Source organism: Gracilinanus agilis, chromosome X, assembly GCF_016433145.1.
Source record: "Gracilinanus agilis isolate LMUSP501 chromosome X, AgileGrace, whole genome shotgun sequence".
Lineage (NCBI taxonomy): Eukaryota > Metazoa > Chordata > Mammalia > Didelphimorphia > Didelphidae > Gracilinanus > Gracilinanus agilis.
The window spans coordinates 62,866,107-62,872,854 of NC_058136.1; the positions used below are offsets into that span (position 1 = coordinate 62,866,107).

General features: G+C 34.9%; 1 pseudogene; it reads left to right on the forward strand.

Moving 5' to 3' along the window:
* Nucleotides 1-1,948: 1,948 nt before the first annotated feature.
* Nucleotides 1,949-3,854, forward strand: LOC123253727 (annotated as a pseudogene).
* The last annotated feature ends 2,894 nt before the right edge of the window (nt 3,855-6,748 follow it).

Here is a 6,748-nt window from a genome sequence, read left to right on the forward strand (position 1 = left end):
GAAGGAAATAGATAGTAAAACCATAATAGTAGGAGATCTAGATAAATCAAACCAAAAAATAAGTAAGAAAGAGGTAAGAGAGGTGAATGAAGTCCTAGAAAAATTAGATTTCATTGATATGTGGAGAAAAACAAATAGGGACAAAAAGAAATACACCTTCTTTTCAGCTGCACATGGTACATTCACAAAGATTGACCATGTCATAGGGCATAGAAACATTGCAAACAAATGCAAAAGAGCAGAAATAATAAATGTAACCTTCTCAGATCATAATGCAATAAAAATAATAATTAGTAAGGGCACCTGGACAGGTAAATCAAAAACTTATTGGAAATTAAATAATATGATTCTACAAAACCAGTTAGTCAAAGAAGAAATCATAGAAACAATCAACAATTTCATTGAAGAGAATGACAATAATGAGACATCCTACCAAACTCTGTGGGATGCAGCCAAGGCAGTACTCAGGGGGAAATTTATATCCTTAAGTGCATATATTAACAAATTAGGGAGGGCAGAGATTAGTGAATTGGCCATACAACTTAAAAAATTAGAAAGAGAGCAAATTAAAAATTCCCAGATGAAAACTAAATTAGAAATACTAAAAATCAAGGGAGAAATTAATAAAATCGAAAGTAAAAGTAAAAATTAGAAAGAGAGCAAATTAAAAATCCCCAGATGAAAACTAAATTAGAAATACTAAAAATCAAGGGAGAAATTAATAAAATCGAAAGTAAAAGAGCTATTGAATTAATAAATAAGACTAGAAGCTGGTATTTTGAAAAAACAGATAAAATAGGCAAAATACTGGTCAATCTAATTTAAAAAAGGAAAGAAGAAAACCAAATTGACAGTATCAAAGATGAAAAGGAGACCTCACCTCTAATGAAGGGGAAATTAAGGCAATCATTAAAAACTATTTTGCCCAATTATATGGCAATAAATATAACAATCTAGGAGATATGGATGAATATTTACAAAAATATAAATTGCCTAGTTTAATAGCAGGAGAAATAGAATACCTAAATAATCCCATATCAAAAAAAAGAAATTGAACAAGCCATCAAAGAACTGCCCAAGAAAAAATCGCCAGAGCCTGATGGATTCACAAGTGAATTCTATCAGACATTCAAAGACCAACTAATCCCAATACTATACAAATTATTTGATATAATAAACAAAGAAGGAGTCCTACCAAACTCCTTTTATGACACAAATATGGTACTGATTCCAAAGCCAGGTAGATCAAAAACAGAGAAAGAAAACTACAGACTAATCTCCCTAATGAACATAGATGCAAAAATTTTAAATAGAATATTAGCAAAGAGACTCCAGCAAGTAATCAAGAGTATCATCCATGGACTCGGTTCGCTGCCGCAGCAACCTCCCCCGGAGAGGGGGGGATGACTCAGAATCACTGCCCTCTGCCAACAGGTCAGGCTGCCGCAAGCAGGAGAGGCCTGCCCTTCCTGCTGGTTGCCGATCTGGGCCCTTAGCCCGGAGCCCCAGGATGACCTGGAGTCGTTTCGCCTTCTGGCCCCGAGCAACCACTAACGCAGGGGGAGGAGTAAGGAGGCCAGGAGGGAGCGAGCAGACGGAGGACGAGATCGCGAGCGATGTCTGGGGGGCCGGCAGGTTGACGGGGAAGCTCCTCAACCCAGGTTTTTAAAAGGCTTCTGGGGTTCTCGTAACTAATGGGCAGACTGCCCATTGCTCTGCACGCCCCTAGCGTCTGAGCACACAGGAAGTTCCTTTTCTGCATATCCTCACAATGAGAACTGACTTGGACTGTGAGAGGTATTGAGCTCCCCGTCATCTGGCCCTCTTGGCTAGGCGACCACTTGTCGACGGAATCTTGTACGGGATAATCCCATTTCAGATAGCGTGTGATTTATACTTTAGTGAACTGCAGGTTCTGTACTACGGATGGGAACTATCAAGGTTTATCATGTCAAAAACTTCTCTTAGATGAGAGGTAGCTTCTACAAAGATAACCAACTGGGTAGAGCCTTCATTTGATGATTTTGTTGGGAACACAGACATTTCTTCTGCTCTTAAAACTGAATCTCTGGGAGTAAATAATTTTCATCAGAGAAGAAAAGATTTGCCTTCCACATTAGAAAGTAGCAAATTTCTAGCCAGAAAAAAGGAAAATCTTCTTCCTCAAAACAGATTAGTGTTGAAGCAAATTTAAATGAAAATCTCTCTGAAAATGAACCATGGGTAGACAAATACAAACCAGAAACTCAGAATGAACTGACTGTACATAAGAAGAAAATTGAAGAACTTGAAACCTGGTTAAAAGCTCATGTTTTTGAGTGGCAGCCAAAACAGGGTGGGCCTATTCTAATAATAACAGGTCCTCCTGGATGTGGAAAAACAGCAACTCTACAAATACTAGTTAAGGAGCTCGGTATTGAGGTGCAAGAATGGATTAACCCTGTTTTTCTAGACTCCAGAAAACATGATATGAAGGATGGGTTTAATCTTGAATCAAGTTTCCGCATGGTTCCTAGTCAATCTCAGATGACTATTTTTCAAGAGTTTCTGTTGAGAGCAAATAAATATAACAAACTACAGATGCTTGGTGATTGTCTGCACACTGATAAGAAGATTATTTTAATTGAGGATATGCCTAATCAATTCTATAGAGATCCAAGTACTTTACATGAAATATTAAGGACATTTGTGAGGCTAGGTTGATGTCCTCTTATATTTATAATCTCTGATAGTCTTAGTGGAGCCAGTAATCAGAGATTATTGTTCCTCAAAGAAATCCAAGAAGAATGTTCCATATCTAACATTAGTTTCAATCCTGTGGCACCAACAATTATGATCAAAGTTCTTAGTAGAATAGCAGCAATAGAAGCTAATATGAATGGAGGAAAAATTGCTGTCCCTGAGAAACCAGCTTTAGAGTTGCTTTGTAAAGGATGTTCTGGTGATATAAGAAGTACAATAAACAGTCTCCAGTTTTCTTCTTTTAAAGGTAATTCTGAGGAGACCGATTTTTGGTCAAGGAAAAAAGGGATGTCTTCATTAAAATCAGATGTCTTGTTGTCAAAAGCAAGGCAGAGAAAGAGACCTGTTAGTACTTTGGAAAACCAAGAAGTTCAGGCAATTGGTGGCAAAGATGCCTGTCTCTTTCTTTTCAGAACTTTGGGAAAGATATTATATTGTAAAAGAACACCTCTAACGGAATTGGAATTTCCTCGATTACCTTCTCATTTGTCAGAATATGAACGGGACCTGTTACTTGTTGAACCCGAGGAGGTTGTAGAAAAGTCACACATGCCTGGAGAGCTGTTAAATTTATACCTTCACCAAAACTATGTAGATTTCTTCACTGAAATAGAAGATCTTGTGAGAGCCAGTGAATACATAAGTTGTGCTGACATCCTCCATGGTGACTGGAATTCAAGGACCACTCTTGGGGTACAGTGCATCTGTAGCTACATCTGTAGCTACAAGAGGTGTGATGCATTCCAACAAATCCAGAGGTTTTGCTTATTGTCAAGGAGGAGGAGCAAGTTTTCGACCTCTGCACAAACCTCAGTGGTTCCTGATAAGTAGAAAGATTGAAAATGGAAGCCCTAACTGATAAGGATTCTGGAATGATAGACTCTAATAGTGATGATGAGACTAATCGTGAAGGATCACCACCTACAAAGATACTTATGCACAAGGACAAAATCAAAACTTCAGAGACTGATGCAGAAACATCATTATTTCTTCCTTCGAGTCAGACTAGTGGAACAGATCTACCGGCCAGCCAGCCCCAGCCTGCTACAGCTCAAGGATTCATGGAGGAAGAAGAGATCACAATAGAGGAATATGACAGTGATGAAATGTAGCTAAATAACCTACTTAATGGTCAGGTGCTCTTTGACAAATTCATTTTAATTTTATTCAGTGGTAAATGAAGTTACTTGAATAAAATTAATGTGTTTCCAGTGAAATTATTGTATTGTGAAAGTCCACCTGTGTTGTGTATAGTCTATACTTGCAAAATGTATGTAGTCTGTACACTTGTATTACTATACAAGTCCATTTTATGGGACTGACTATACCTTTAATGGGGAAAGAATAAATTCAATCAGGCTTTAAATGTTTAGCTTAAATCTGAACCCTTTTTAAAGGAATATTGATAAAACAATCAAAAGACATAGCAAGAATTTTTATGGAAAAGTTATGAAGTTTTTGAAACACAGCAATTAGTAAATAGTAAGATCTTTTAAGTTATTTAAAAAAATTTTTCCACTAGTATTTATTTAGTTCTATTAAGTGGTGTACAGTGGAGAGGTCAACATTTATCAGCAAGTTCATGTGAAGGTTATGCTAAATTAAAAAATGTTAATTAATGTATAATTTGAGAATATTGTATATATAAACTGTAAAACTAAAATAGTTCACTTGTTAACTATTCAAGATGTAAATAAACTTAGAGCCTTATTACCATTTTTTGTTTTCCTTTACCTGTCTATTTTTATAAATGTTTAAAACGTGAAAGCCTATGTTGTATAATTATTTTTCAATAAATTATGCATATATCTACTCAAAATGTATCATATTTTAAACAAAAAATTAAATGCATTTTATTTCTTCAATAAAAAAAATCACAGAACAAGCAAATGATGCATTAATTAAAGCTTTTTAAACAATAGATTTCCCCCCATGATCAAGAAGAAAGGTTCATTTTTATTGTGATTCTTTTTTTTATACTTCTTTTTTATTTTACTTAATTGATTAAGAGAATTTTTCCAAGGTTACATGATTTATGTTCTTTCCCTGCCCTCCTCCCACTCCCCTCCAGTAGTATGAAGATGGGAGTTCTTGTCACTTTTAAAGATCATTCCTTTCTTCACTTCCTGTGCCTTCTTCCCACTTTACATGGACCAATTATAGCTAAAGTTTTGCTTAGGACTACCCAGGGGGCAGTCAGTTGATTCTGATTCGCCACCCACTATGGCACATGTGGGTCACAGACCTCCCCCACTTAAGGATAAGTGGGGTATATAAGCTTCTGGTGATTTTATCCAAAAATGGGCAGAGGAGAGTTAATTCCATCTTCATGATAGCCAATGGGCAATTCCACTAGGTTTTACATGTATCATTGATCAAGATCTATTTCCATATTATTGATATTTGTACTAGAGTGATAGTTTAGAGTCTACATTTCCAATCATATCCCCCATCAATCCGTGTGATCAAGCAGTTGATTTTCTTCTGTGTTTCTACTCCCACAGTTCTTTCTCTGGATGTGGATAGTGTTCTTTCTCATAGGTCCCTCAGAAATATCTTGGATCATTGCATTGCTGCTATTTACTGTGATTCTTATCTCCTGCTATAATTCTCCTTTACTTATAGAAGTATGGTTATATCATGCAATGTAGATTTTAATTAATAAAACAGGACTGGATAAATTCAATTCTATGACTGCTTCTTTTTAGAACACAACTACCACCTATTGGTAGGGAGTAGTAAATAATCACTCATCTTTCTTTTGACATATCCCTACCATCCCTGGGTACTAGACTCTGTGAATGTTTGTGATCCAAAAACAATCACTTGTTGAATTAGTCCTTAGTGAGAAGGGGGAAAGCTAATTTGAAATTAGCACCTGAGGGGAAGGGTAGAGAGGACAAAATCATCAACAGAATCAAATAAAATAGTGTTTGTTGGAGATTTGTTAGAAATGAATGAACCCTTGCTGTCCTTACAGATGATGAACTGGGTCAGATAACACAAAGCCTCCTATGATTAATATTAATTTTCAATGATAAAGGGAAGAAAAAAGGAAATCATTGGAATGATTTAACTAATTAGTAATATCTCAGTGAGTCACTTTTCTACTCTACTTCCTTAATTGAAAGGGGAATTCAAAACAGTTTTAAAGATGCAGATTGATAGAAAAGAGTGAAAGATATAACTCCAATAGTAGCAATGATTGACAATATGTCAATCTACAGAAGTTCATTTTTGATTAGAACAAAATTAGTGTTAAAATTATTTTGATATGGCAGTTAATAATGGTTTGGATGAAGAGGTAAAGAACACTTTAAGATCATTGAAATTACTACATGAGAGATACTGTCAGAACCAGTGAGAGTGATGCAGTCATACAAAAGGAGAAAGGAAGGTTAGAAATCTGAACAAGAAATAACAAGATCATGAATCTGAAAAATGCAAGCTAATGTATAAAAAATAATTATCTGAAACACAGACATATTCAGTAGAAGAAAAATAATTGGAAGTAGTAAAGATAAAAAAATAAAAAGGTCCAAGGACAATAGTGGACAGCAAATTAAATACCATCTTACAAAATGAGAAGGCAACAAATGAGACTTTGTGTTGCCTATAGAAAAGTATCTCATTATAAGCCACAGATAAGAGAATCTTTCTATATCAGGCATCAGTGGTACTTTTGTGTGCACCTTGGAGTCTTTTTCATCCAAATGCAGACAGTTGGTTTGGAGATTAGAAGACTGTAATTTAAGATGATTAAACAAGCTGGAAAATCATACTTTAAAAAGACATATTAGAATCATTATATTTATATATTACATCCACTATATATATATAAAGAGAGCTTGACTTGATATGGTAGCAAAATGAATTGATAGTATGACAGGATAAATAATTAACTAACAATGAAAGGATTATATATTATATATATATATTTATATATACATATATATGTATATTTATATATATATGTATATACATACATATATACATATATATATAT